This window comes from Podarcis filfolensis (assembly GCF_964270895.1).
Source record: "Podarcis filfolensis genome assembly, chromosome: 10".
In the NCBI taxonomy this organism is placed as follows: domain Eukaryota; kingdom Metazoa; phylum Chordata; class Lepidosauria; order Squamata; family Lacertidae; genus Podarcis; species Podarcis filfolensis.
The window spans coordinates 59,810,003-59,830,802 of NC_139612.1; the positions used below are offsets into that span (position 1 = coordinate 59,810,003).

Here is a 20,800-nt window from a genome sequence, read left to right on the forward strand (position 1 = left end):
AATAATTACCCATGGGTATTGTTACTTACAGCTCAAGAGGCAGTGACTAAGTGTTGCTAAGCTGGCCGATAACCAACAGGTACCACATCATAAACTGGAACGCAAGAATCCACTAGAGAAGTCCTAACTAACCATCACTTATCCAGCCTGCTATGGAGAAGTTTCCCTGGAGCTTTTCCTTGACAGAATAAGCAACTGCTCTCCGTTTTGTACTCACAAACACTAATGCAGATTAATAAACAGACAGAGAGATGGAGAGCTCACCATGGGCTGAAAGTGGGTCATGCAGGAGGTCATGCACCTTAGTCAAAATGGGCAGTGGCTAATTGTGGTTAAGAGTGACCATGCATTTAAAGTGCACCCCCTCAAAAATTCTGGGAACTGTAGTTTACCCCCCAACAGAGCGATGATTCCCAGCACCCTTAACAAAACACAGTTCTGGTGATTCTTAGGAAGCGAGTGCTCGAAATAAATGGTGTGTACACAGCACAATAAGACATTCCCTGCGATTAGGAGCGGGGCAGAAAAAGTAGCAATATAGCTAGTTAGTTACTATTACATTTATATATAAATGTAAATAAATATTCTCTAAGAAATTCCAGGCAGTATCTCCACTCACTCACACAAACACACACAACAACAACAACAACAACTACAACAACCCTGCAAGGTAGGATAGGCCAAGAGATAGCAGCTGGCTCAAGGTCACACTGGCCAAGTGGGGATTTAAAGCCTAACCTCCCTGTCTGTTGCTCTAACCACTACACCACACTGCCTCAGCTGAGAACGAACACACAGAGGTATACATCTTTGGGGCAGTTTTTACTGCCCCTTCCCTGATTCTGAGAAGAATCTGGAGCATTAGCTGCTGTTAAAAGGCAATGCAATCCCCAGAGTTTAAAAGCTGCAGTCCTACTCACAAGGAGGTCCTGTTGCATTCAACGGGGCTTGCTCTCAGGTAAGTGGGGTCAGGACTGCACAGCCTAATCGTGGAAAGATATAAATGCTTGGGGGCGGGGGAGGAAGCTGGGATTTCCTCCAAGGAGCACATTTATCTACTCCAGGAAGCAATAAAAAGCCAGCAACTACAATCCTTCCCCAGTTGTTTTTTATATATACAAAAAACAAAACCAGCTGACAAGATAGATCACAGGTGTGGTAAGTGAGCGAGCGCTCAGGTTACAGGGGAAGGGGAGCGGAGCAGCGCACGTCTCGGCTGGACAGGGCGGCGGCGGGCGGGAGCGCCTGTTGCTGAACCCGCGCCCCCTTCCATCTTTCACAAACACGCGCGGCCATTTCACACGTTACGCTTTTCCCGAGCAGCGGACGCGGAGAAAGAGAGGGAGCAAAGGCGCGGGTCTCGGGAGCTCCAGGGCGGAAAATAGACGGGGGGGGGCGTGGGTGTGGCACCAGCTTTCCCCCCTCTCCCCACCCCTTTGGAAAAAAGGGGAAACCCACCAAGAGACACCCCCCCTCCAAAATCTTCCAGGAGAGCAGACGGCGCCCCCCCGCCCCGACGCTGTTCTTCGCACGCCCTCGAAGCCCAGCGGGGAGCATTAAAGCAGGGAAATGTGGATCTGGGCCCCAGCGGGGTTGGGGGCGACCCCCCCTCCAGCCTCTCTCTCCCCGCCCCCCCGGATTGTGGGGGGGAGGGACCCTTCCCCCGCTTTCCCCGACGCCTTTTGTGCGCCTCTTACCGCGCTGCTGGTTCCTTCCCCTCCGTCCAGCCGTCTCTCCTCTCCCTTCCTTCCCAGGGAGGACAAGAGCCGCCTGGTCCGCGCAGGGCGTCCGAGCCGACAGGCGGGGAGAGCGGCGAGGCTGCCGAGAGAGGAGCCGCCGACTGAAGCGCCCTCCGCACGGCCCGCTGCCTCTTCCAAAGTGCCCGCCTCTGCCTCGGCGGCTCGGTGCGCTCGGGGCTTCGCGCGGGCCGCAGCGCCCTCTCCTGGACGGCCCGGGCTTCGCTCGCTGGTGGACGAAACCCCGGGGAGGGGGAGGAAGCGGCGCGGCCGTTCACACGTGCAGGATGCGCGTCGCGTGGTCTCGCCGCCGCGGCTGAGAAATGTGGATCCATGTGTGTGGAACTAAGTAAGAGGATTAGGGCGGCCGCCAGGGAGAGAAAGTTACCCTTACTGATCATTAGCAAAGTGCTGGATTTAAAATTGAGAAGATCCATTGCGGGGGGAGCATGAGCGTAGCCAAAGGGGGGCAGCTGCCCCCACTAAATCAAGTAAATAAATAAAAATATTTAACTAACTGACCAATCGCGTTGCAGATAGCTCGGTTCTGCCCCCGCCCCATCTTAAATCCGCCCCCCCCCCAACATGAAGGCAACCCTGTTTAAGGAAGTTATTAATGTTTTGTGTTTCATCGTGTTTTTAATATTCTGTTGGGAGCCGCCCAGAGTGGCTGGGGAAACCCAGCCGGATGGGCGGGGTATAAATAATAAATTACTACTACTACTATTGTTTTTGTATTAAAAAATTATTATTTTTTTAACATATCATTTTCAACAGTAATTAAACATACTTTTACATCTTATTCAATTTTTTTGACTTCCATCAGTCCTGTCTGAAAATTTCCCAATCTAATCTCTTAGTATGCATTTCTTATTTTCCCTGTTACATTTCAAACTCATAACCAATATCTCTATCTTTTTCTACTTTGTAACACTTCGTATATTTCTCCTTACAAAACTTCTTGTGGTCCTACTGGCGTAATTTGTTGATTACAGTTGCTCTTCAAATAATTCATATACTTCTTCCAATCTTCTGTAAATCTCTGGTCCCGCAGGTTTCGAATCCTTCCTGTCATTTTGTCCAATTCTGCATAGTCTATTAATTTCGCCTGCCATTCTTCTTTCTTCGGAATGCCTTCTTGCTTCCATTTCTGGGCAGAGAGGGCTGCTAAGGGCTTCTCAAGACCAACTGTCCGATACCACAAGAGGGGAGACTGCTCTGATGGTCGGATTCTGCTTGCAGGTTTCCTGCAGGCATCTGCTTGGCTGTTGTGAGAACAGGATGCCAGACTAGATGAGCCCTTCTGCGAATCCTGTGACAGGTGAATCCACTGAAAGGTGCTGGGTTTGAAAATAATAATAATAATAATAATAATAATAATAATAATAATAATATATTATTTATACCAGGCCCATCTGGCTGGGTTTCCTCAGCCACTCTGGGCGGCTTCCAACAAAGATTAAAAATGCATTAAAATATCACACATTAAAAACTTCCCTGAACAAGGCTGTCTTCAGATGTCTTCTAAATGTCAGGTAGTTGTTTATCTCTTTGACATCTGGTGGGAGGGTTCCACAGGGCGGGAGCCACTACCGAGAAGGCCCTCTGCCTGGTTCCCTGTAGCTTTGCTTCTCGCAGTGAGGGAACCGCCAGAAGGCCCTCGGCGCTGGACCTCAGCGTCTGGGCAGAACGATGGGGGTGGAGATGCTCCTTCAGGTATACAAGGCCTAGGCTGTTTAGGGCTTTAAAGGTCAACACCAACACTTTGAATTGTGCTCGGAAACGTAGTGGGGGCCAATGTAGGTCTTTCAAGACCGGTGTTATGTGGTCTTGGCGGCCGCCCCCAGTCTAGCTGCTGCATTCTGGATTAGTTGTAGTTTCCAGGTCACCTTCATAGGTAGCCCCACATAGAGCGCATTGCAGCGGGAGATAACTAGAGCATGCACCATGAGGCTACCTCAGCATCCTGCTTGGGGGGCTGTATCCATGGTCCCCCTCCCCCATCTAGCCTGGTAGTCCTCACACGAGGGATGTTGATGGGTCCTCAACTTGCCCCCTTTGCAGTCATGTATGGCAATGGCCCTGATCCAGGCCTCTTCACTGCACCAGCCTGGGAGGTAGCGCAGGGAAAGGGCATTTCTTGCCCCTTTCTGCCTTGTGTGGTGCAGTGGGTCTACTCTGAGTGTGACTGACTTTTGATCTCACCTTAAGATTGCTGCTACAATCCAGTGAATGCTTGCATGGGAATGAATCCCAGGGAACATTTACTTCTAAGTATACAGACACAGGATTTCCATGCTAGAACACTGGGCTTGACTGGGCTTTGGCCTGATCCAGCCTGGCTGATATTATGCTCTTGGGATGGGGGAAAAAAGAAGAGCTTGCATTGAAAGCAATTCATTCAGAGCATGTGATTTGCTGAGGGAGTGGAATAAGGACTTTTGACAAATAGTCATAAAAGCCAAAGTCCTTAGGGGCTGCTTTATATACTTAAAGCTAACGTATTTTATTGGGCTCCAAAGTGATGGTTGGAATGTACGGCTTCCTGAAAATCAGGTGTGGGGGAACGTGATGCCCTCCAGATGTTTCTGGACTACAACTCCCATCATAGAATTGTAGGAATATTTATTAAGATTTTACAAAAAAACAGATATACAAAAACACATAATAGCAAAAACAAGAAAAAAAAATAAGAGTAAACACACACAAAAAAGATACAAAAAATTAAAAACAATTCTTTTTCATAATTTAAAACTCATTTGCTTGTTTCTTTGACTTCCTCACACCTCCCCTTCTTGTATTCCCATTTAAATAATCAAATCAGCAAATCCTTACCCTCTTTCATTTATCATATCTCTATAACTTAACATTTTATAACTCAGTATTTTCATCCATGATCAATTCATTTTTGCATATTCTTATTAACTTTGTTACTAATACCACTTATTTCCAATCCAACACCATTTTAGTTATTATTATTTTTTACCTATTTCCATCATAGAATTGTAGAGCTGGAAGGGACCCCGAGGGTCATCTAGTCCAACCCAGGAATCTCAACTAGACCATACATGGCAGATGGCCACCCAACCTCTGCTTTAAAACCTCCAGAGAAAGCGAGTCCACCACCTCTCATCCTTAGCCATTGGTCATGCTTTCTAGAACCGATGGGAGTTGTAGTTCAGCAGGATCTGGAGGGCGCCAGGTTCCCCACCCCTGCTATAAATCATTGGATCTACCAGGTCATTGTTACTTGAGATGTTGCCACAGGTTCTTTTGCTGTTGCTTCATAAACTGCTGCATATAGCTAAACCAGACCTGCACATTCAAAGTGGCGATGCCTAGCCCTTCCAGATGTTACTGGACTACAATTCCCATCATTCCTCACTGTTGGTCGTATTAGCTAGCAGAGCTGATGGGAGATGGACTCAAAGCTTTGCAGCACAACCCTATGCATGTCTCCTTAGATGCAAGTCCTGTTGGATTCAGTGGCACTTGCTTCCAAGTAGGCGTGCATAGGAATGCAGCCTAATTTCCTCTGAGCTCAATGGGATTGACCTCTAAATAAGCATGCACAGGATCATGCCGTAAAGCAGACAGGAGGAAACTCATTCAGCTTGAGGGCCACTTTCTGAGCATCACCTAGGGACCACATGCTGGTGGTGGGAGGGGCCAGAGGTAAAAGTGGGTGGAGCAATGACTATAAAATTTTCCTTTACAGAGCAGGCTAGTTTCTGCAGGCACTCAGACATCCCTCTGTCCTCCACCCAGGCAAACAAGAGACGTTATCAGAGTTCGAGGCCACCTTCCAGCCAGGCAAAAACATATATTTATTCATTCGTTTATTTCACAACATTCATTGACTGCTTGATTGTAACAAAAACTCAAAGTGGTTTACAAAAACAATAATATTATCAGCGGGGGGGGGGACCACGGGAAGTATTTAAAACATACAAAAATAATTAAAATTAACAGTAAGAAGCAGAAAAAAGGTTAAAAGATGAAACAGTTTCTTCCTGTCTGAATTGGCCAGTGTGGTGTAGTGGTTAAGAGCGGTGGACTCATAATCTGGGGAACCAGGTTCGCGTCTCCACTCCTCCACATGCAGCTGCTGGGTGACCTTGGGCTAGTCACACTTCTCTGAAGTCTCTCAGCCTCACTCACCTCACAGAGTGTTTGTTGTGGGGGAGGAAGGGAAAGGAGATTGTTAGCCGCTTTGAGACTCCTTCGGGTAGTGATAAAGCGGGATATCAAATCCAAACTCTTCTAATTAAACAAACATGATTCCAGCAGTTGCCAAAAAGAGTACAGTAAAGGTGCCTGGCTGTGGTCAATCAGCAGGGAGTTCCAAAGTGTGTGCAGAGCCAGTAAGAGGTGTCTGGCCAAGGGAGTGTGTGATCTGTGGTACGGTTTGAGGGTCACTCCAAGAGGCCTAGAAGGCTGCCGCGGGCATGAGATTCCTCGCCCCTACTCTAAAGCATCCAGATTATTTTCTCTCCCAATATTTATATTTGCCTTTAAGTTTCCTGCCGCTGCTGTGTTGTTGTTGTTGTTTAATGAATCTAGATATACATAGCGGTAGAGATATCATATTGGAGTGACAGTTGTGATGATTAAAACCAAGCCAGGAACAATAGATTGCTTTCTCCTGTCTGCAAGGCGGGGAGGGAGGTGAACAGCAAGAGCATAACATGCATTAAATGTGACAGTCACCCAATCGAAAGAGGGCTCTGGCTGGGCTCTTGTACACGACAAGAGCAGTTTTCAATTAACCCCTCTAGTTATAACTATAGAGCTGGTACGGCTCTTCGTAGAGGAATTCAAAACACTTCCAAATAAATGGGGTGGTTCCCCCCTCTTTCAACTAATTTGATTCTCTTGAAGACAGAAGGTGAGCCAGAGGTGAAGGTAGATAAGTTGTGCAGCTTCTTTCTTCACCGTGTGGATACGCTGCTCATATATGGCTTAGCCTTGGAAGTATTCTCCCCTTCATAGGAACTATAGCTAAGCAGGAAGCTGTACTCCAGGTGAGTATTCTGACCAAGGCAGAATAATAATAATAATAATAATAATAATAATAATAATAATAATTATTATTTTTATTTATTTATATCCCACCCTTCCCGGTTCAAAAACCAGGCTCAGGGCGGCTAACAACAAATTTAAAGCACTTTAAAACACTTAATTATAAAAACAGCATAAAATAAAAAGATAAAAACATGAATGACAATAAAATAAAAAAATCAATTAGATAATCCCCAGGGCTAGCTGGCTGAGTTGGTCCTACTTGGGCCAGCGAGGAGGCCAGGGGAGAATTAGCTGTGGGGTCTCAGAGCGGGTGACCTTCATAAAAGGGGAGGGGGAGGGAAGGGGAGGGAAGGGGAAAAAAAAGATCAGGCTGAATTCAAATTAAAGGCCAGGCAGAATACTGCAGGACTATTGCTTTCTTTGATCTGGACACTGATGTGACCTGGAATAGCATTAGCTTTTTTTGCTGCAGCATCACACTATAGGCTCATGCTAAGCTTGCGGTCCACTAAGACCCCCAGATCTTTTTTCATATGTCGTACTATGTTCCGCGTTAAAATGGGCAAGGGCTGTTTTCATCGGTGGGCCCTGGTACTCACCCTGAGGATGCTGCATGTTGACATCGGCCACAGTGCAGATTCCACAATGGAGACCCTTTCAGATAACTGCAACATAGCAAGGCACACAACTGGAGTGAGGTTCTGCTCCATAGCTTCCTTAGCTAGGTGGTTTATCCTGCCAAAGCTACTTTTACGACATTTGCCATCAGGCTGAGAATTTCCATCCCTGAAGGGGAACATTTCAAAATATATTAGGGATTCTGCAAAAGGTATATTGATTCACTGCACAGCAGTGGCAATAACATTAGTCAGGAAATAAAACCTTCACATTTACTCATCTTGATGTTCCAGGAGAGCGATTTGCTGCCTCTTATATTCTCATTCGTACATGCCTGGGAGTTTAACTATATTGTATTGACCTTATTCCAGCTCTATTCATCAGCCGCTTTCCTTCAGCGTGTAATGCAGGTCTGTGTCTCTTTCCATAATTTAGTATATTTGTCTCTTTCCAACGCCCTGTTGTACATTAAATTAACACTGAATTAATTAATTGGCGCGATGTTGATTAATTCACAAATCGCAGATTAAAATGTGGATTTAAAGACCGGCTCTTAATTAGAGCCATCTTTTTGTGGAAAGGTTTTTGAACGCACTGTGAATTGTTGTAGGTGATGTATGGACACCTCTTTTTTTAATTAAGGCGATGTTCTAGAGAGCCAGTGTGCGGCGAGGTGGGATGCAAAATGCTGGGTATGGATTTGAGAAAGTTAGATGGGCTTGAGATGGAGTAGGACGAGTCAGCAGCTGGCAGCCTTGATGCAAAATCCGGCCCCCTGTGGGGCAATACCCAGACTCCCAGGTGGCAAGCCAGGAACAAATGAGAGCTATGAATGGAGCATTGGCTTTGGCAACATCGCAGGCTGGCAGGCTATTTTGGATGAATAGTGTGTTAACCATCCCCACCCTGTTCCTTTCTAGGGTTGCCAACTTTTGATCCTGCTCCTGTAGCTTTGCCTTTAACACCAGCTTAGAATTATAGAATTGTAGACTTGGAAGGGTCAGTGTAAGAAACTCAGCTAAACATCCATGACAGATGGCCATCCAACCTCTGCTTTAACACCTCCAGGGAAGGAGAGTCCACAACCTCCCGAGAGAGCCACCCAACAGCTTTTACTGCCAGAAACGTCCTGTTTGGTTGGCATCTCCTTTCTTGAAACTTGAAGCCATTGGTTTGAGTCATGTCCTTGCCTCCAGAACAGGAGAAAACAAGCTTGTTCCCTCTCAACAGCCCACATAGTTACTTTGTATTAATGAAATATACTCTGAGTCAAGTGTGAATCTCATGCTCTTTATTCAGCTCATAGTAGCAATGAATGAAACTTACCCCAAAACATCTAGCTATATATACATTATTTACACAATGGGCCCCGCATGATTGGCTAATTCCGGGCTGCTCTTGCAGGCCAATCAGGTTGCGGATTCACCTCCTCCAGAAGCCCGATTGGCTGCTCCTGCAGGCCAATCAGGTCGCTGATTCACTTCCACCTGGAGCTGGATTGGGTGGCTCCTGCGGACCAATCAGACTGCTGCATTCTGGATCCTATTGATCTAGGATTCAGCTCAGTACATAACAATCAATATAACTTTTTTATATGTAACTTTGTATTTTTGTAACATTTTTTGTTTAAGTTGTCTGTTGTTGCTTTGGTTTTTTTGTATACTACTTAGATATATATTTAATATATAAGGAGTTATTGAAATTAAATAATCAAATCAGGTGTTGAAAGTGTCACCTATTGAATCAAGAGGTATAACTCCCCCCCACCCCAAAAAAATATTGGGATTGGAGGCAACATTTCAGTGAGAGGGAGACTTGAGTCACGAAGGCCTCCCAAATCAGGCCCAGGCAGCTTACAGTGTCCTGGTACCCGGCAGGGTCTAATACTGCTAACTTGGGAAGGGGAAAATGCTTGCAGGGAGGGTAGACAATTGTTATCCCCCACTTTCCAGTGTAACTTCACATCGTTTTCCTTATTTCAAAAAGCCCTGTGGGAGGGGGAGGGAGGGGATGAGGTTCGTTGCACAAGAGCGCCAAATCAACTTTCATTGCTCAAGCAGAATTTTCGGTTTGTTATTGAATCCTGCTCAGAAATACAGCGGTACCTCGGGTTACATACGCTTCAGGTTACAGACTCCGCTAATCCAGAAATAGTACCTCAGGTTAAGAACTTTGCTTCAGGATGAGAACAGAAATTGTGTGGTGGCAGTGGGAGGCCCCATTAGCTAAAGTGGTACCTCAGGTTAAGAACAGTTTCAGGTTAAGAACAGACCTCCAGAATGAATTAAGTTCTTAACCTGAGGTACCACTGTAGCCTAAAGAGTTTAAAAAAAAAGAGAGAGAGCAGTGGGGGGCGGGGCAGTAAAGTACATGGAAAAGCCAGTTTGTTTTTAACACACCAGAGAAATTGATGGAGCGCAACACAAGTCATGTGAAATCATAAAATGTTCTGTGCTGCCAAGGTCAGATTGCTCAGCAACCCTTAAACTCTTGAGGACATTCTGCAAGATTAAAAAGGAAAAGCAATGTTTGCATTAGAGAAGACTGGGTGTTTTCTTTTTCCTTTCTGTTCTCCCCCTTCTTTTTCCAGTTGGATGACGATTTGTTTGGGATTTTTTGAAAAGCATCCCCTCATTTCTTACTAATCTGATTTAATTTCAGAGGAAGGGGGAGAGATTGTAGGGAGGAGAGTGATCTAATCAGGCCCAGACCCCTGTTCTGGGAGACCGTCCATGTTAAACTTACTGCAAGCCTCATGGAGACAGGCAGAATTGATCAGAGGAGGAAGAATGGGAAGAGATTGGGGAGCCAGAAAACTATGGCACAAGGGAGGACCCCAGTGGGTGAGAGGCAGTGGGCAAGAACCAAAGGAGGACTCAAACCCTATAGAAGGTCCCAGGTGGTTGGGAGCTGGGACTCAGATTCAAGGGAATTATTATTATGATTATTATACTTATACCCATTCTGGGCGGCTTCCAACAGAATACATTAAATACATCAGAATATATTAAAGCATCAGTCATTAAAAAACTTCCCTAAACAGGGCTGCCTTCAGATGTCTTCTAAATGTCAGATAGTTGTTTATTCCTTTGATATCTGATGGGAGGGCATTCCAAAGGGCGGGAGCCACTACCGAGAAGGCTCTCTGCCTGGTTCCCTGTAACGTCGCATTTCACAGTCAGGTAACCACCAGAAGGCCCTCGGCGCTGGACCTCAGTGTCTGAGCCGAATGATAGGGGTGGAAGCGCTGCTTCAGGTATACTGGGCCGAGGCCGTTTAGGGCTTTAAAGGTCAGCACCAACAGTTTGAATTGTGCTCGGAAATGTACTGGGAGCCAGTGTAGGGAAGTGGAACGGCGCTCCTCAATGTCACTGGATAACCTGAGTGCTGCTTTCTAGTCAATGGAAGTGCTGCTGGCATCAGCCTCTACTAGTGAAGAGCCTATGGGGTTCTTCCTCAGGGGAGTCTCATAGGGATAGATCTGAGGGTGCGCTACCAACATGCTTGGAGGCCAGCAGTTGTGATACTGGCATATATACATACCTCCACACATTCCTTCAGCTGAGGTTGTTGTCTCAATAGGATTCAAATCTGAGCGGGCACAAGATCGGGGTGATTTAGGCCTATGGAGTTCACTGAGCTCACCGCTTATAAGGTAAAGGTAAAGGGACCCCTGACTGTTAGGTCCAGTCATGGAAGACTCTGGGGTTGCGGCGCTCATCTCGCTTTACTGGGCACGGGAGCCGGCCTACAGCTTCCAGGTCACGTGGCCAGCATGACTAAACCGCTTCTGGCGAACCAGAGCAGTGCACGGAAATGCCGTTTACCTTCCCGCCGGAGTGGTACCTATTTATCTACTTTCATTTTGACATGCTTTTGAACTGCTAGGTGGGCAGGAGCAGGGACCAAGCAACGGGAGCTCACCCCATTATGGGGATTCAAACCGCCGACCTTCTGATCAACAAGCCCAAGAGGCTCAGTGGTTTAGACGACAGCGCCACCTGTGTCCTAATTACCAGGAGGAAGCTATTTGCTGCCTGCCAATGAGCTTCAATGCTCCCAAAGCCCACTGCCTGGAAACAGAAAAGAAACAAAACAAAGCATCAAGGACATAATTATGCATAATTAATATTTTTAAAAACTAAATTAAAAACAAATAAATGTCAGATTATATACAGCATTCTCCAAGTTGATAAATCATTTATGATAAAGCAAGGCGAAGTTTTCAAAAAGCTCATCTCCTTCAAGATATGGGAATACAGCAGGACAAAATAAACAACTTTCCCTTGTGTAAAAATCCTATATAGAAGAAAATTGCTCAGGAGAAAATACGGCAAGGTCGAATGTGATACCCTACAAAATAGCATAAAGTTTCAAGGGCAAATGGTTTAAAGTATTAAGAAGTGTTAAATAATAATAAAAATACTGACTGTTTGTTTCCATATAAATAGCACTGCGAACAGTCATCAATTAAATTAACTGATTTTTATATTAAAATACAGCCCCTGTCTCTCTGTGTCTATAAACTCAGGGTTGCAGGTTGCTTTGAGTTGCCTTGAGCAAGATAAAACAACTAAGAAATTTATTTAATTATAAATTAAACACCTTTAGGCACCAGGCAAAAAGCTTCCTCTTTAAACAGGCCTTTGGCTAATTGACATCCAAGGCCCTTTTAAAATGTGTCATGGGGGGTTATTGGGTTGCTTTTGTTTTAATTTTGATTATGCATTTTGTACATAATCAAATCAATATACAGGCCTCAGCCCAGTATACCTGAAGGAGCGTCTCCACCCCCATCATTCTGCCCGGACACTAAGATCCAGCACTGAGGGCCTTCTGGCGGTTCCCTCATTGCGAGAAGTGAGGTTACAGGGAACCAGACAGAGGGCCTTCTCGGTAGTGGCACCTGCCCTGTGGAACGCCCTCCCTTCAGATGTTAAGGAAATAAGCAGCTATCTTCTTTTTAAAAGACATCTGAAGGCAGCCCTGTTTAGGGAAGTTTTTTAATATTTAATGCTGTATTGTTTTTAACTCTTGATTGGAAGCCGCCCAGAGTGGCTGGGGAAACTCAGCCAGATGGGCAGGGTATAAATAATAATAATAATAATAATAATAATAATAATAATAATATGCTATTGTACTATTATTATTATTATTGTGTTTTCATATCGTGATTTTATCTTGTGAACCGCCCTGAGACCTGCGGTACAGGGCAATATACAAATTTAATAAATAATAATTATAATTATTGTAATTATGGGAGTGATTGCTACTCCTGCTTGAGCTGCTTTCCAACATCACTTGCTCCCCACCCCCCCGAAAGCTCAGTAACATTCCACTTCCCCGTGTAGTTCACTAAAATTTTCGAACTGCACAGAAAGTGGGAACCAGGTCACGTGATATGATTGAGATTTCAGCTGACTGACAGGCCCATAGCCTGCCCACCTGTCAACATTAGCTTGGGGTGGGTGGAGCAGGTCAGGATCCGGCCCACTGGCTGGTGCTTGTATGGTTCTAAGGATTGCCCTAGGGACCCGAAGGAGGAGACCGAAAGCTGAAGAAGCGTACCCCTCCTGACCTTTTATAAGGGCACCCATCCTGACCGTGAAAGGGGAGTCCATAGGGGACGCTGGACACCTGCCTTAGTCAGGAAATGGGGAATGAGGCTGATGTTGCAGCACCTTGGATAGCTCCAAGCAAAAAGCTTGCTGCAAAGAAGTTTGGAGCTCAGTTTGGAGACCTTGCGTGGGGTAAGGGGAGAGGCGGGCTTCCCTTCCCAGGTCCCGCCCCCTTCCAGACCATCAGAAAGCCTTAAAGGGGCAGGCCCCCGGGAGTGGAGCCTAGTAGTCGTCTTCCACCTTGTGCGCTGCCTGAATAGGTGAGCAGACCCCCTCCCACTCTCATGTATCCCTCCAATGTAAAGTGATCAAGCTCCTCAGGGAAACCTGGGTCCGAAAGTGCAATTTCAAGTTCAAGCGCCTCAGGTTCCCGGCTCAAGCTTGGTGTCAGGGCCTCCGTCTGTGTTGAGCAGCTGCCCTGATCTTCGTGATCCAGTTGGTCCATCCATCCCTCTGTGTCAGAATCCAAGACACTGTTTGTGCTGAGGGTCGTAATTAGTGGCATGCTGAAATCTATCTTCAGCTTTATCAAAAAGTGTTATTCCTCAGTGAAAGAGGCATCCCCTTTTGTGCCTCATACACAGGGTACTTGAGAATTTATTTCAAACAGTGGTGGTTGCAGGGTTTTGTGCTTACCTTATTTTATTTATTTATACATACATACATACATACATACATACATACATACATACCCTGCCCATCTGACTGGGCCTCCCCAGCCACTCTGGGCATCTCTCAACAGAATATTAAAAACACGATAAAACATCAAACATTAAAAACTTCCCTAAACAGGACTGCCTTCAGATGTCTTCTAAAAGTCAGATAGTTGTTTATTTCCTTGATGTCTGATGGGAGTGGGAGCCACTACCAAGAAGGCCCTCTGCCTGGTTCCCTGTAACTTCACTTCTCACAGTGAGGGAACTGCCAGAAGGCCCTTGGAGCTGGACCTCCGTGTCCAGGCTGAACAATGGGAGTGGAGACGCTCCTTCACGTATATTATTATGAGGTGACTGAGGGAACCTTTTAAACCCGAGGTCCACCTTCCATTCTAGGCAAACTGCCAGGAGCCACATGACAGTGGTGGGTGGGGCCAGAGGCAAAAGTGGGTGGAGCAATGCATGCAAATTTCACCTCGGTGCAGTAGACTAGTTTCTCACACACTCACATCAGCCTCTTTATCCTCCATCCAGGCAAGTGAGAAGTACTATCAGTGCAGGGTATGCCCTGGGGAGAAGGGCTGTGCAGGGGATATGGCATGAGGAGGATCCCAGGGACCAGAAAGAAAGAACTGGAGGGCTGCATTTGGTCCCCATTAAACATTTCTCCAGCATGCTGCAGCCTCCCCAGGTGCTGATTGAAAAGAGCACCCAGGGAGGCTGCAGAGTGTAAACCACGGGTAGGCAAACTAAGGCCCAGGGGCTGGATCCAGCCCAATTACCTTCTAAATCTGGCCCACAGACAGTCCAGGAATCAGTGTGTTTTTACATGAGTAGAATGTGTCCTTTTATTTAAAATGCATCTCTGGGTTATTTGTGGGGCCTGCCTGGTGTTTTTACATAAGCAGAATGTGTGCTTTTATTTAAAATGCATCTCTGGGTTATTTGTGGGGCAAAGAAATTTGTTCACCCCCCCAAAAAAAATATAGTCTGGCCCCCCACAAGGTCTGAGGGACAGTGGACTGGCCCCCTGTTAAAAAGTTTGCTGACCCCTGGTGTAGACCACCAGGGAGATGATTTGTAGAATTAAAAGACCCTCACAAACACCCAGTCAGCCACCTCAAAAATAAGTGTGACAAAACCCCACTCATGAGAATTTCAGTGAATTTCTCTCTCTCCCCCCCCCTTTCATAGTTTTCAAATGGAATGGCAGAATGATGATGAGTGATATGGAAAAAATCCAGGAGAAATATTTGGCACAGCCCTAGACACGATAGCATCTTCTCAAAAGGAACTCTTAAGGGTGGAGTGCTACCCAGAAATTGTACAATTGGGGGGAGGCATTTCCTGGTACTGGGGGACACTTGATGTCACCACTCACCACAGAGGTATCCCCCCACCCCAATGACAACAACTCAATTACTTTGGACTAGGCCAGAAATTATTTGTTTCTGCATCAATTATATGTCTATGGTTTTCAAATTCTCATGACACCAAGATCATGGGAACGGGTGAAACTGTTTATTTTCCTGAAGAGTCATCCCAAAACATTGGCCCCAGCAAATAGCATTGTCAAGTACTGAAAATGGAATCTCCCTGGAGATCCATTCGAACTCTTTAGCCTCAGCTTATCTGGTTTATGACCATTTGGGCTATGAAGCAAATCAGCTTTGCCAAACTTTGGGATAACAACCGTACATTCTTTCCATTACCCAAAATAGGTCCCACTGATTTTGACTGGGGGAGGGGGAGGAGAAGCGATTTGCCAACTCAGAGAAAAGGGCCAATGGAGGGAACATTTTCAAAGGTGTTATATATATCCCGCAGATATAATCACTCCCTGTAATAGTGAACTCAGCTGAAAGTCGTTTTCCTGTGTGAAGCACCTTCCAGGAATATATTGTAACCTGGCAGGGGGTGATTAAAACAGCAAACCAGTGTGTGTCATCCCCTAGCCAGTATTTATTTATTTGAAACATTTCTACACCTGCCCTTCATTGGATCAGATTTTAGGGTGGCGTGCAACATGATAAATCAGAATAGTATAATAACATAATAGCAGCAAATATAATAACTGGCAGCAGTTAACACCGCAAAACACTGCGGCATAAAGTGTATGTTTTCACCTGGCATCTAAAGACTGAAAATAGACATCAGGAGCACCTTTTTGAAAAATGCATGAGATACAGCCTTAAAAAAAAAAAAAACTAGTAAAGGGGCAACAATCCAAAGCTGTGTTAAGACAGCTGGAAAAATAAACATCGGGGAGGGGGAGGGGAGATGATCATTGGTAGTTTTGCCAAGAAAAGAAAGGAGATGGTGATTTATTTTCGTTATGAATCACTTCCCATGAGGCATCCCGAAGTGATTTACTATATAATAAAAAACATCTATAAAACAGTTACGCACATAAGAACAGTTTAAACAATTGCATCAAATTAAGTAATTTTCAAGAAAAAATAAACAAACACCAATATATGTGCTCTACGTGGGGCTAACTTTGAAGGCGACTCTGAAACTACAACTAATCCAGAATGCGGCTGCCAGACTGGTGACTGGGAGCGGCCACCGGGACCATATTACACCAGTCTACATTGGCTCCGAGCACAGCTCAAAGTGTTACCTTTAAAGCCCTAAACAGCCTTGGCCCTGCGTACCTGAAGGAGCGTTTCCGCTGCTGCCCTACAGACCACAAATTTGTTAAAGCACCTTGAACTGAGCCCTGAAACAAATAGGTAAGCCGCACAGATTTTTTAAAATTGGAGTCGCATAAGCAAACCTGGCTGTACAAGTTCAAATGCCGATGTCCCAAAATTCTGCACTACTTGGAGCATTATGGGTGAAATATACTCAGAGTCGAGTGTGGATTTCATGCTCTTTATTCAGCTCATAGTAGTGAGGAAAGGAAGTTCCCCTGAAATGTCTGCTTTATATACATTATTTACACAATGAGCCCCACGTGATTGGCTGGTTCCGGGATTCTCCTGTAGGCCAATCAGGCTGCGGATTCACTTCCCAGCTCCTGCGGACCAATCAGACTGCTGCATTCTGAATCCTATTGTTCTAGGACCAATCAGACTACTGCAATTTGGATCCTATGCAACTCAGTACATAACAATGGGTCACCCCTCATTGCTCCCCCCCCATTGCTTCCCCTCTTGCTCTAGGTCTAGCCTAAGCACACGTTTAAAAAAAGGTCTGGCATCAGTGTAGTTTGGCCCTGAACTCCACTCAGCTGGAGAAGGCAAGCAGCTTTAAGAGTGCCGCTGCATCTGTATTTACGAGACCTGCAGACATGACTGAAATCAACGGCCACATGCCAGCTGATTTTGATTAGAGGCAGACATGGCCTCTAATCTGTGGCCGCTGTAAGCAAGCAAGTTTATTCGACAAGGGGCTTAAGTTCCAAAACATGTCTGTTTTTGCGTGCAAGAAATCCATGCTCATGGGAATCTTTTTTTTCTTCACACGTTAGGTAGTTCTTTAAAAATCCAGTGTGTCATCCGTTCTCTAGTATATTAGATAATCATAATATGCGGCCCATGAGGTCAGCAAACATATCCCCAATTTGAGAACAGCTGCAAAGACATTGGGGCAGATGCCAATAAACAGGGAGGGATTCCCACCCCCCACCCCCAGAAAAGAAAGGAACAGAAAACCTCTTTTGTTAAAATACGTTTTGAACGGGATGACCTCGTAAAGATGTATTGCATCATTCCCAGTGGTATTTAGTGTGGCTAACAGCTGCATCTTTGGAAAACTATCACCTCCTGCACATACAGATCAGGTAAAATATGGCCAAAATGGACCACACAAGGTAGGTGAATCACCTTCCAATTGCCAGAGGTCATTTAGGAGCCAAGGATACATATGGAGGCTCCTAAATGTCCTTGCAGATGTTGACCGCACACCCCTTCTTGATACGTTTAGCGTGGAGGTCTGAGGGGAGTTTGGAAGCATGTTTTTTGCTTCCCCTGCATTCTCAGAGTTTCTGGTCATGAAGAGGCTCATCTAGAGGCTCAGTATTCAGCTAGAAACACTTACAGGCCTTGCACAAGTATACCTGAAAGAGCGTCTCCACCCCCATTGTTCTGCCTGGACACTGAGGTCCAGTGCTGAGGGCCTTCTGGAGGTTCCCTCACTGCAAGAAGCCAAGTTACAGGGAACCAGGCAGAGGGCCTTCTTGGTAGTGGCACCCGCCCTGTGGAACGCCCTCCCACCAGATGTCAAAGAGAAAAACAACTACCAGACTTTTAGAAGACATCTGAAGGCAGCCCTGTTTAGGGAAGCTTTTAATGTTTAATAGGTTTTTGTATTTTAATATTCTGTTGGAAGCCACCCAGAGTGGCTGGGGAAGCCCAGCCAGATGGGCGGGGCAAAATAAATAAATAAATAAATAAATAAATAAATAATTACATGCTTAGCTCCTGGCAGACGTTTCTGCTCAATGCAGGAACCCCAGGGGAGCAGGGAGCAAGCCAAGATAACTCAGTTGGTTAGAACATGGTGCTGATAATGCCAAGGTTGCAGGTTTGATCCCCGTATGGGACAGCTGCATATTCCTGGGGTTGGACTAAATCAGGCTTCCTCAACCTTGGTCCTCCGGATGTTTTTGGCCTACAACTCCCATGATCCCTAGCTAGCAGGGATGATGGGAATTGTAGTCTCAAAACATCTGGAGGGCCAAGGTTGAGGAAGCCTGAACTAAATGATCCTCAGGGTCCCTTCCAACTCTACAGTTCTATGATAAAATACCATGTGGGGACATTAAAGGCAGAACTAGCAGGGCTGAACTAGCTGGAACTCAACAGAACTCAATTCCGGCACCTCTCAGGTGGGCGCTATTGCCATTATAAGAGAACAAGTGAGGCGTTCATGGAGAGTTCCAGCACCTCCTTTTCTAGAAAAATAGCACTTGTTTGTTGTTTAGTCGTATAGTCGTGTCCGACTCTTCATGACCCCATGGACCAGAGCACGCCAGGCACTCCTGTCTTCCGCTGCCTCCCGCAGTTTGGTCAGACTCATGTTTGTACCTTCGAGAACACTGTACAACCATCTCGTCCTCTGTCGTCCCCTTCTCCTTGTGCCCTCAATCTTTCCCAACATCAGGGTCTTTCCCAGGGAGTCTTCTCTTCTCATGAGGTGGCCAAAGTCTTGGAGCCTCAGCTTCACAATCTGTCCTTCCAGTGAGCACTCAGGGCTGATTTCCTTAAGAATGGATACATTTGATCTTCTTGCAGTCCATGGGACTCTCAAGAGTCTCCTCTTGAGATATGGCATATGGCACCTGGCACCCTAAAAATCTTTCGTCCTCACATGTTCAGGGTGAACATCTGGAAAGGGATGGTGGTAGAAACCTGGATTTCTAGGAAGATCAAAAAACGAGACTGGGGATTTGGGAGGGATAACAGTCAGGCAGCGTGTTATGTACTGAGTTGAATCCTAGAACACTAGGATCCAGAATGCAGCAGTCTGATTGGCCTGCAGGAGCAGCCAATCAGGCTCCTGGATGAAGTGAATCAGCGACTTGATTGGTCTGCAGGAGCAGCTAATCAGGCTTCTGGATGAAGTGAATCAGCGACTTGATTGCCCTGCAGGAGCAGCCAAGCAGGCTTCTGGAGGAGGTGAATCCGCAACTTGATTGGCCTACAGGAGCAGCCCAGAATTAGCCAATCACGCAGGGCCTATTATCAACTATTTGCCGACGTGGGGATCCAGGGCACAGTCCTTCAATGGCTGCACTCGTTTCTCTCTGGTCGGGGACAGAGGGTGGCGCTTGGGGGGGAATTGTCATCGCGCCACTCCTTGGTGTGTGGAGTGCCCCAGGGTGCGATACTCTCCCCGATGCTTTTTAACATCTTTATGCGCCCCCTCGCCCAGCTTGTCCGGAGTTTTGGGCTGGGCTGCCATCAGTATGCTGATGACACCCAACTCTATCTGTTGATGGATGGCCATCCTGACTCGGCCCCAGACAGATGCTTGGAAGCTGTGGCTGGATGGTTACGTGGGAGCTGGTTGAAGTTAAATCCTTCGAAGACAGAGGTCCTCTGGCTGGGACGGGACGATATGGGATTGAGGGGGCAACTCCCATCTCTTGCAGGGGTGCAATTAGTGCCAGCACCGTCCGTTAAGAGTTTGGGTGTAATCTTCGATACCTCCCTCTCCATGGAGGCGCAGATTGCAGCTATAACAAAGGCAGCATTTTTTCATCTCCGCCAAGCTAAGCAGTTGGGTCCTTACCTCTCTCGCCCTGACCTAGCCACTGTGATCCACGCGACGGTCACCTCCAGACTGGATTATTGTAACTCGCTCTATGTGGGGCTGCCCTTGAGACTGACCCAGAAACTCCAGTGGGTGCAGAATGCCGCAGCGTGACTCCTTACGGGGTCTTCGCTGCGAGATCACATTCATCCGGTGCTATACCAGCTGCACTGGCTCCCGGTGGAGTACAGGATCAGGTTTAAGGTGCTGGTTTTAACCTTCAAAGCCCTATACGGCCTAGGACCCTCGTACCTACGGGACCGCCTCTCCTGGTATGCCCCACAGAGGAACTTACGGTCTTCAAATAAAAACATCTTGAAGGTCCCAGGCCACAGAGAGGTTAGGCTGGCCTCAACCAGAGCCAGGGCTTTTTTGGCTGTGGCTCCGATCTGGTGGAACGCTCTGTCACAAGAGACAAGGGCCCTGCGGGACTTGACATCTTTCCGCAGGGCCTGCAAGACAGAGCTGTTCCACCAGGCCTTTGGTCAGGGCACAGCCTGACTCCCTCCTTTGGCAATCTTTACAAAACTTTAGTTTATGGTTGCCATCAATTTTGATTTTAATTAATTTTTATAATGTTTTTATAATGTTGCACTGTTTTAGTGTTGTTAGCTGGCCTGAGCCCGGCTTCGGCTGGGGAGGGCGGGATATAAATAAAATTAATTAATTTTTTTTAATTATTATTATTATTATTATTATTATTATTATTATTTAAATAATGTATATATAGCTAGAAGTTTTGGGGAAAGAGTCATTCATTGCTACTATGAGCTGAAGAAAGAGCATGAAATTCACACTCGACTCCAAGTATATTTCACAGCGTGTGGTAATATCTCATATGCCAGGGGTGGCAGAACCTCTTTTCAGGCTGAGGGCTGCATTTTGC

The 20,800-nt window shown here is 46.2% G+C and overlaps 1 protein-coding gene across 4 annotated transcripts in view; it reads right to left on the bottom strand.

Annotated features, from left to right (window-relative positions):
- The window catches only part of EPS8 (EGFR pathway substrate 8, signaling adaptor), a 137,968-nt gene extending 135,771 nt beyond the window's left edge, over window positions 1-2,197 (bottom strand). For 2 of the 4 annotated variants that reach the window (XR_014538751.1, XM_083572697.1), the window contains exon 1: window positions 1,698-2,197. The gene's annotated coding sequence lies outside the window, so the exon portion shown is untranslated. The remainder of the gene's footprint in view (window positions 1-1,697) is intronic. The other 2 variants (XR_014538752.1, XM_083572694.1) reach the window with 1 other exon arrangement.
- Window positions 2,198-20,800: the final 18,603 nt, after the last annotated feature.